Here is an 11,566-nt window from a genome sequence, read left to right on the forward strand (position 1 = left end):
CACTTATTTAAAAGAGAGCGCAATGCTCGTTAACTCTCACATCTCCACTCCATAACTTGGTGGCATGCCCCACATGTAATGAAGTAGCACCCAAATTTACAAGATACAAATTCATAATAGAACAACATAAATATCATAAGCGCCTGATCAACAGTGTAATTATTTGTAGTGGTGCTGATGCAGCATGCTTTAAATTTAAAGAAATTAGAATTGCGGCATATTAATAAAATGCCAAATAAAACTATACGTTTATCAAAATCGACTGTCTGTTGAAATGCTGCAGAAATATCAGTGCCACTGAGCTCACTTTCACAGAACCTTTTTCTCACAACGATATCTCCTGCGGCGCTCCACAGATTTGGAGCCCAGTACCCCGCCGAAATTCTGTATGGCTCTGTATTCCATCACCAACGTTTTTCGGGAACAAATCTGTTGAAACTCGAATCGAGTGTAGATACCAGAAGACAAACACCTTCTGAAACCACTTAGGATCTGCACTGAAAGTTTCCCCCGTTGGAATCTATACAAACAGATCTAAATTAAACAGAAAACAATTGATTTACAGCGATTGCAAGATGCTCGTAATTCTTCACTGATTATAACACGTTATTCAAGTCCCACTAGAGACATGCATCTCGTGACAGATTCCCAATCGACCTCATCGGCAAATTAATTTTTTCTTTTAATGTAAATAACTCCCTTGGACTCAAAACTAACACCAAATATGACCAAACCTCACCCCTCATTAAATTCTGTGCAGTGAAGTTGCGTACACAAATCGATACTCCATACACAATAAATTATTCCACCAAAATATTTTTAGATAAGTAGATAAATATGCATCTGTCTTCCTAGTTAAGCGTTATTAATTTTCATTTTACAAATTTCTCCAACCTCCATGCACCCAAATTGGCGTGACCATAACTTATAATTTGGAAATTACAACAAACATAAAACCATCTAAAAACTTAAGCCTAAGACATAAACGTAAATAAATCCCTTATGTACCTCCAAAAACCTAATTTATACACATACTGTGCATTGGTTTTTAACTTGATACCATTCACCAAATAATCGAGTTCTCCGACCTCCTTGCACCCAAATGTGCATCTAAACTATCTGTTTATAATTGTACAGGTCTTGTACAACAACAAAAAAATCCTTATGCGACAAAACAACAAACAAGCTACAATAAATCCTGAAATAAAACATCACTAATTACACCTCAATTTTGTACTCGTCCCAAAATAATTCATTCAATGCTGCTTTCGCCCCACTTTCATTTTTTTCTCCCTTCTAGAGCTCTCGCTATCTTAAACTTTTCTCAAGTCTACAATTGAGGCAATCACAATGTTCTACTGTACCAGTGCCAATCAGTTACAGTAAAATCACATTCCTCCTTAAGATACCATTCTGTCCAAATATCACCTTCTTTATTAGAATCAAAGTCGCTGGATTCTCCCTTAAAACTATCGACATTAGTAGCTACAACATCATTATCATGTAATAAAGCATTACTTTTTACTTTCACGTCATTAAAAACACCTTCACAAACAGCACTTTCAACAACAGCTGATACATCATACAACTCGCTACATAAAACCTCATTTACCTCCGTCGACAAATCACCAATATAAGAACTGTCATAGTGTCACCATCCTCTGCCGTTACATCACATAAATTGTAGGTACAGCGTCGTGTAATTTCAGAGTCAACAGTACCATTAAATTCTGCTGCATTTTGATTTAAACCTGAACATAATACCTTTTCCTCTCCTACACGCTCCTGTGCCACATTAATTTCAGAACGCGCATCTAATTCAGATCTTCATTCATTCTCAAAGAAACATTCAAGATCCACGGATCAATCCAGACTTTCGGATTCACCTCCATTAGTAGAAAGATATGCACAGATTCCTTCCTCTGAAGCATCAATACCAGCAGCTTCAACTTTCGTAACTTCACCACATAAAACATCATTACTACCTTCCTTCAAAAATAATTCACCAATATGTGCCAATACACACACAAATTCATCAACAGCTGACGAGACTGGTGCTTATTAACCTCCTTAACAACTTTCGCCGTCACAATATCACCTGAAACATCATCACTATAATCGTTACCGCTGGTTAGCATCACTTTAGAATTTTCCATACCATCTAACTCCACCAAATTCAGCTCCATCTCAGCCTCCTTTTGGCTCATAGAATCTTTCATTGTATTGACATTCACACACTCTTTCGTCTCACATTCATAAAACAAATCACTTATCCCTAAATCGTCATCACCTTTATCATTACCTTTCATTATCTTAGGATAATGCATTTCACATAAGATCTGATTTGAAAATTTACCTATTTGATTCTCACTCTTACTAATTTTAATTTCATTTCAATATTCTGACGCCTTTCTGCCGATTTACTCGCGTCCTATTCATCGCCGGTTTATTTTGCCATCTCCGGGCCTGAATTGCGGCGAAACTTATTTTCCTGATCTCCCATTACGTTGGTTCATTTTGCCAGGTGCTGGTCCCTCAGTCTACATTCTTTGTGTCGGTCCCTGTCATGAAAGTATCCGTTCCCATTACACCTTTGAAATTTATCATTGGATGTGTTCCTGTTACCGTTTGCATTATCAAAACTGATGTTTGCGTACCATTGATTACTTCCCGGATATCTTTCATAGTAATTACTCGGACTGTAGTTATAATTTCCACTCTGAAACTATTTGTCTGCTTACTTGGCGGTTTAAATGTCACCGCCCGTTCTGATTCTTCTACAAGTCCAAAAATTCGTCTGTTGAGTTGCTGGGACTGTGCACTAGACCCCGCTGCAAATTTTCCGGTAAATGTCTTTTCAACGTCGTAATTTCAGTAAGCAATCCCAATAGACACTTCCATGCATTAATCTCACAAGTTCACACTAACAAAATTCTCGGATTGGCCCGTTCCCGTATTTAAATGTTGGCCTGTTCAGAAACTCATTTTGGAGTCGCGTTTGCTTCGCTTCACTCCAGAACTTGTTCAGGAAACTGCTTTCAAATATTTCGTAGGTAGTGAAGGCATCACTGTGTATATTTTCCCACGACAGCAGCTCACATTCCAAATGTCTTTTCACGAATTTTATCTTCGTCTCGTCGGACTTCCCGTTATGAAACCATCCCTGCGTGCTGCTAGAAAATTTACTGGGTGATATTTCCCGTCGTCTCCAAAACATTTGATCGATCCTGAGTTCATCCAAGGAACACTGACCAATGTAGAGGTTTGATGTCCAGCTAAAGAATTCAATTCGCTTTTTATTGCATTGATTTCTTTTTTAACTTCACTATTTTCAATTTTAATGCCAGATTCTACTTGTTCCTTTATTTCATCTACTTCTTTTTCCCCTTCAAATAGATAAGTTGCTTACAGCCTCTGTCGTCTCAGCCATTAGAGCATCTTGCCTACTCATACAATTTCTTACGTTGCCTCCCAGATGTGCCTGCAACTTGTCCACCTTATCACTGAAATTTTTCTCTGCTTGATCTACCTTGAAGCCAAGTATCCCAACTTCATCAGAAATTTTCCCCATTTCATCCTGAATAGTTTTTAATTTTCCGTATATCAATTCCTCGATTCCACTAGCAGTTTTACGTACTTTGTCTTTCACACCCAAAGCTGTTTCAGATTGAACCGAATCAATTTTTAAATTTGCATCACCCATATCGGTTTTAACAAAATCAGTTTTGGATCCCAATCCTCTTATCATCTGCATTAATTGTGACATCATGTCTCCCTCAAATTCATCTCGATTGCCTGATTTCAGACTATTTGCCCTATTAAATTCACCGCCGATCACTCTCTCCCGTTCTGACTTCGGGCTAAGCGGCTCGCTAGTATTTTCGGACCCACACAAACTGGCTGACTGCTTAATATTACCGACATCTATTATTGGCGATTGAACTACAGAGTCATACATTATCTTGCTATCAGCTTTGTCGTGCTGGATCCTTCTACCATGGTATTGCTGCCGATGTTGCAGTTGAAACCGATGCTGAAGATCTCATAGCCCTTGCTGTGGTACTGCAACTGCCATTGAAGATGCTGCTGCTGGCTGGAACCAAGTGCTTTCAATGTTGCCTCTTCTTCTGTGTTACTTTTTTATCACTCCTAACCACTCTAAAACTTGGTGCACACAGCTGTTGCAAAATCCGTAGCTCAGAGACCCCCACACTAACAGCCTAAACTGCCACAGACTTGGGACCTAGATCACAGAATGTCGTTAACTGTGAGAATTACAACTGTAATTTCACAACCATTAAAGAAACCTGATATTCAGTCGTGAACCGATCTCACATTTAACTATTGCGAGAGGTTCTGCGAAGTTCAGGTAACTTTTGGTAACACTTTGCAGAATTCAGATCCAATTCTAAATCTTTCCAGAGTTCGTATTCCGCATCTAACACTTTCCAAATCCAATCCTGGTCCAAGACTTTTGCAAGATTCTTATCCCTTAATTAACACTTTCCAAATTACTATCCCAGATGAGCCCCCAGTTGTGAGCTAACACCCCAAAGATATTCGAGCTCACATGCGGTTCCTCTTCGTTGAAATGTCTTGGCTCAAACTCGTCTAGGTGTTGACCCACATGTGTTGCATTACACACCCTAAATTGACACTTGTGACCCTTTGGTTAAATTGTCTGGCTAATGGCAATTTTGCAAAATACAAAGTTAACATAACATATAATAACAGTAATAATAATACTGGGAACTAAATTAACGACCCATACATGATGTAGGCCACACAGTTGCGATTTGGTTGGAATAATGTTTATTCAGAAAGCAAACTAATAGCGAAAGTGGTCGTACTTAGCGTTACTGTTACACTAGAGTGCATATCCATTTGACACAATTTAATCATTCACAATCTCATCACGAATGCGAAAAGTTAGTTCACACCAGGCGTGCGGCTGCTCACTGCTCAGAGACGAAGTCCCGTGATACCACACAACTCGAAGTTTTCTAAGTCGTTTCATTTCCTAGCTGCCTAAAGACCGACTGTCCGCTTTCGCGTCTGCATCCGAACTGTACTCTTTGCTGTCTCCAGTCGCACTGACCCTCTCTGCCAGTCTCTGGCCCCCATTTCCCATGCGCCGAACATCTTTGCTCAACTGACTAGCGCAGTTCTCTTTCCTGAAGCCGTCCATCTGATTGGCTACTGCTTATTCTTCATTAATTACATTTTAACACATTTAAATAATCAAAGCTTGACCGCTTTCACATTCTAAATAAAGTAACAATAACATCCATTACATAATAAACCTTAAATTCTTTTACATAAAACCAATATAATTTCTTTTCTTAACTTTGAATGTCACGGCCAGTAGCCTTGCACCAATGTGCTTTCTGATAAATAAATAAAGAACAAAAGTAACTATTATGCACTAAACTTTACAACAAATATTCTATTACCTAGTGATTCAATAAGGTGTCATGCTGTCATCATTCAATGTTTTTTGTGTGGAGAAAATGATGATCTGATGCTTAACTGAAAATAGTGATAATTTAAATTTACTATATCTTTCAAACAAATAAAGTTACAGAGTCGATATTTACACCATGTGTCATTTTAATGATGTGCTTCAATATGAAATGTCGATTCCTGAAGGCTGACTTTTTGGCCATATGCTTAAATGAGAGCGCAATGCTCGTTAACTCACAGAGTGCAAGGGAAAAGAGGGTTGTTTTTAATGCAGAGATCATGTTCTATCACTGTGGTCAGTGTAGCCACATTCGACAAAATTGTAGAAAACCTCAGTGTGGGAGGTGTAAGCAAACTGGCGCTCAGAATGGGTGTGTCAGCACATCTTTCCCCAGGCACAGGAAGGGGTCACTGGCTAGAGTCCATACTTCAGCATTAAACAGAAAATGGAATAGTGTGGTCACTGCCTTGTTCCCAGAAAATGTTAACACGGGTTACCTGCATGTGGAATCATTGCCAGGTTATTGTTTCAACAGCCATGTAGGAGGAAGGTTTCACTCGATATGTGATTGTAGGTATACAAAGGAAGTCAGGGTCTGGTTGATGTATGATTTTGAGCCCAACTCATTGAAGACTTTGTAATAGGTAGGGGTAGTATTCATTTTCTTGGTCCATTATTGATGAACTGAGTGGAAGGGAAAGACTTCTGGTCTTGTGTGGAAGTACTTCCTCAAATTAGTACCATATACTAGGTCATACTCGGACTGGATTTGCTGAGTAAACATCACACCGAAGTCGATATGGAATGGCGCATAGTAGCACTGGATGGACATCATTGTGTTTGGGTTTTGCTACTGGAAAAAAATACTGCAAGGCTCATTCCCGATGTCGGGCAAGCCACCTAAACTGTGTACACAGTCCCTCAGAATCGACTTGCAGGATAGAATATCAAAATGTATGGGGACGCTAGTCTGGGTAGACTGAGAAGCAGATTTTCTAGTAAATACTTCATGTGTAGTTGACACCTTTGGCAGTATATGAGGTACTGGAAAGGCAGAGTGTTTTGTTTTTCATACTTGTCATATCTGCAAGATGTTGATGGAAGCCTAGTAATGCCTGTAAGCACAAATAATTTTAGTTCAGTGGAAGAGTAACTGAGTTGCCAACCTAGAAATGTTGGAGGAAGATGATTTGGATAGGGATTTTAGTATAAAATGCTCTAAGCCAGGTCAGCCTGCTGATTTAACAACACTGTGTAAAAAAGTGATACATTTGTAAGGAACTGATAGGGAGGAGATGGGAAAATTGTTAGAGGAAAATGCAGAATTTTTAACTCTCATGTAGCTTCACCAGCTACACCAATAATGGAGCATACAGAACACTCCAAGAATGAACAACCAGTGTGCAGGAAATCATACCAAGTCCCGAATCACCTCAATCAGTGATTAAGGAATTTATAAATCAACAGCTCCAGGATGGGATAGATCATATTATGACTATCAATATTTAAATCAACTACAGTCATGGACGAGTACCTAAAGCCAAACATAACAGAAACTTTAGATAACCTCGGACAATGCCATTATGTTGCGGCCATGGATTTGCGAAGTGGTTATCAGCAGTTGGAGGTAGCATCAAAAGATTGGTCCAAGACACATTTACAGTTCCATCTGGTCATTACCAACACCGCTGAATGCTATTTGAATTCAAAATTGTGCCTCCTATTTGTATTAGAAGGGGTACTACAAGGCCTGAAACTGAAGCAATATATTGTGTACTCAAATGATATTACAGTATTTTCTAAGGACAACCAAGAACACATGGTATGTTTACAGGACACCTGTAGTCAATTACAAGTTGCGTAATTGATACTTAGCTCAGAATGTGTCATTGCATACTGATGGAAGTTCACTATTTGGCATGTATGTCTGGAGGACATTCCAGAGTACGTCATAAAAACACAGGCATTGCAATACAGTATTTCATGCCAAGACAAAGCCGCAACAATAATCATAAGTGTCTCCCTGGGCAGGAATCACAACAAGTGTGTGAGTACAAGACATATACACATGGTAACACAGAAATTCAGATCAGTCCTAACGATGTACTTGGATGGCTGAGGCAGTTAAGGTGCCAGCTCACATAAAGCGAGAAATCCAGGTTTGAGTCCTGCTTTGGCACAGAATTTCATTGTCACCAATACATTGTGCAGCTGGAGTCCAATCATATTTGCAATTTCAAACGTATTTCTTGTAAAACAAAATCTTACTGCGCAAGGGTGAACCAATGGTTCAGCCACAAGAATTCAGTACACAATCCACTCTTAAAATCATTGAATAAACGACTTATTTGTGCTTATAGTGAAAAACAGTCAACTTGTGTTTAATTTGCTTGATCATGACCTCTGCATTTATTGACACAACTATGCTCGCACTGTATCACAACACCCTTCCACTTACTATAAATACAAACAGGCCATTACTGAATACTTGCAGATTTCCATTCAGGAATTTGTTTTACAAGTGGCTACACAACATGGTGCACTATGTCAGTCACCAGACCACCACGATCAGTTGCAGAAGCTCTTAGGTGGTGCTCCTATGACCAACAGAAGCTGTTCCTTTACCTCCTCTGGAAGTGCAGTGTGTTTTTACAGAAAAAGGACAGCAATCGCTCCACTAAGTTGTTCATAAGGCAGCTCTGCACATACTGCCTGTATTTTTGTCTGGCAACTGTCTGGACATGCCATTTCTTGAGGCTCCTCAGACTTGGTTGTGCTATAAGACTTGCTGCTTCGAGTCACTCAAGCCACTGATGCTGTCATCTCTTCTGCTCATATACTTTACAGTCCCCGACTTCCTTGCTGCCCATCTCCAAGCACAGCCGAAGGTGTCAGCCTTGGCCATGCCATGTGCTGGTGCCAATGATGCACCACATGCACTGACCACAGGCACAGCGGTAGCTTCGGGGAAGTATTGCAAATTCCGATTGCTGCAACACTCTCTCTCCGCAATCCACCTGACCCCACTTGGCCGCAGTGGTGCTTGTAGCCATAACATGACCCACTGCATCCACCCTCATGCAGAGTGTGCATGACATGTGATTGAAAAGAGTCTCAGAAGGTGGGGAAAATTGACCATACTATTTGGCAAGGCACAGCAAGTTCACTTAACTGCTGTGCTGACCTGGATGTAGTGACTACTAGCTATGTCTCTTCCTCTCATCAGTCTGTGAGTTTGACACCAATTATTCAGTGCCCAATTGACATGGGCACTAAACCTTGGTAATAAAGGTTTCAACTGTATTTAAGCTGCCCATGACTCATCCCTGTCAACTACATCCTCTAGACAAACCTGGTACTCCTATTTACAGTAATTGTGCATATCCTTGTTCTTTATTACTTTTCTCAGTTTTCATGGGTTAGTCTAGTGACTAAGAAAGTTTCATTAATAAACAAGTGTGGAACATTCAGGCCACCAAACTCAGTAAAGTGAGGTTTACAAAACTACTTTTCTTAGGTCACAAATTACTTCCACTGCATTTTTTAAAACTGTAAATATATCTATGACCTGACTAGCATTAACGCAGAAAATGATTCTATAGGAAAGTAGTGGATGGAACTGTACAGTATGCCTACAGTCCTATTTGCATATTTATTTCAGATTTTAATATCCCCCAACTAAAGCATCCTTAGAGACTTCCTTTGACAAATTACTCACATCCACATCCCATTTGAATTCCTACTGAACTAATACAAGGAAGAAGGTAAGAAAATTATGGTTTAACATTCTGCCGGCATCAAGGTCATTAGAGAGGGAGCACAAGCTCGAATCGGGAAAGAAAATGGGATTTGTCATTTTGCTGAGTGGGGTGATGCAATGGTAACATACTGTGCTGTATTCACATACCACTTACGACAGGCAGTATATGTATTGCTTCACAGGCTCATGGGCATTGCATCGGATAGTGTTGTGAAAGCTGCACAATATTTCAATGAGACAGCTGCTCATCATCTTCAGGTGCTTACTGGTGTGTTGGTGAAGCAGTTTGCCAAGACAGGCGCTGGCTTGCTAGAAAGTGGTCAGATTATAAAGTTGTCATAGACGTATCATAGTGTACGTAGACATTGCTGCTCAGTGCATATGAGTTGGCAGAGTGATGGCAACTAGTTTAAGTGTGCGGATTCCAGTTCCCCATCCATGAAGACTCAATTGAGTGTCGCTGTGATCTATGATTCATCTACGATGACATTATAGCCCCACCATCTTGGTGCTAGCACTTTTCTAGTGAGCCAGCACATGTATTGACTAGTAACTGCAGCAGTGCATCAGTAAGCACCTGAAGATGATAAGCAGCTGACTCGCTGAAATACTGTGCAGTTTTCACAACATTATCCAACATGTCACCCGTGAATGCCATTTATTACAGTGGGAAAGTCCGAACAGACAGTATATGCATTAGTTCTGATTGCAGTTTCAATGGTCCGTCATTTTTGTGCATACATATCAAAAGCCATGGTACATAATCAGTATTACAATATGTTTGTGTGCCTTACAATGCTTTTATTTGTAATCCAATAATGAAATGAAGCAACAGAAGTTAGATATCTCAGATGTGATGCTTTTTCATAAGTATGGCAAAAAAGCCACTGAACACGAAAAAACCACTGAAGAAGTAAAAAAGATTGTCAAAATATGAAAGAGGGTGAAGAGTTCCTGTACACAGGTAAATTGTGCACTAAAAGAATGTGAAGGAAATTGTAAAACTGAAACAAGAGTAGTCGTTAAATACACAGTAAATATCTTTGAACAGCAAATAAGTCAGTAAGGAAAGGAGAGAAGGTTGCTAAATACGGAAAAACCTTAATCAAACAAGAAATATTGGTTGATAAACAAAGAAATGTACACACAGGAGTCATGGGACAGCAATATGCACATATACAGATGGTGGCAGAATCGCGTACACAAAGTACAAAACGACAGTGCATTGGCGGAGCTGTCATTTGTATTTACTCACGTGATTCATGTGAAAAGGTTTCCGACATGGTTATGACCGCACAATGGGAATTAACAGGCTATGAAAGCGGAATGGTAGTTGGAGCTGGATGCATGGGACATTCCATTTCAGAAATCGTTAGGGAAATCAATATTACGAGATTCACAGTGTCAGGTGCACGCTAAAATTATCAAATTTGAGGCATTACCTCTCCCTATGAACAACGCAGTAGCTGATGGCTTTCACGACCGAGAGCAGCAGCATTTACGGAGAGTTGTCTGTGTCAACAGACAAGCAACACGGCACCGTATGATGACTATATCTGTTAGGACTGTGTGGCGAAATTTGGCGTTAATGGACTATGGCACCAGATGACGGACATAAGTGCGTGTGCTAACAGCACAAACATTGCCCGCAGCACCTCTCCTGGACTCACGACTGTATCGTTTGGACCCTAGATGACTGGACAACCATGGCCTGGTCAGATGAGTCCCAATTTTAGTTGGTAAGAGCTGATGGTAGGGTTCAAGTATAGCACAGACCTCACGAAGCCATAGCCCCAAGTTGTCAACAAGGTACTGTGTAATTTTGGTGGTGACTCCATAATGGTTTGGGCTGTCTTTGCGTGGAATGGACTGGGTCCTTTGATCCAACTGAAGCGATTATTGACTGGTAATGGTTATGTTCGTTTACTTGGAGACCATTTGCAGCCATTCATGGACTTCATTTTCCCGACAACGATGGAATTTTTATGGACGACAATGCACTGTGTCACCAGGGCACAATTGTTTATGATTGGTTTGAAGAACATTCTGGACCTTTAGAGCGAATGATTTGGCCACCCAGTTCGCCCTACATTAATCCCATTAAACATTTATGGGACGTAATCGAGTAATCAGTTCATGCACAAAAAAATCTTCACAAGCAACACTTGCACAATTATGAATGACTATAGAGGCAGCAAGGCTCAATATTTCTGCAGGGGACTTCCAACAACTTGAGTCCATGCCATGACGAGCTGCTGCACTGTGTTTGGCAAAAGGAGGTCCGAGCGATTTCAGGAGGTATCTCATGACTTGTATGACCCTAGTGCAGTATTCAAATGGTT

Source organism: Schistocerca americana, chromosome 3, assembly GCF_021461395.2.
Source record: "Schistocerca americana isolate TAMUIC-IGC-003095 chromosome 3, iqSchAmer2.1, whole genome shotgun sequence".
NCBI lineage: Eukaryota > Metazoa > Arthropoda > Insecta > Orthoptera > Acrididae > Schistocerca > Schistocerca americana.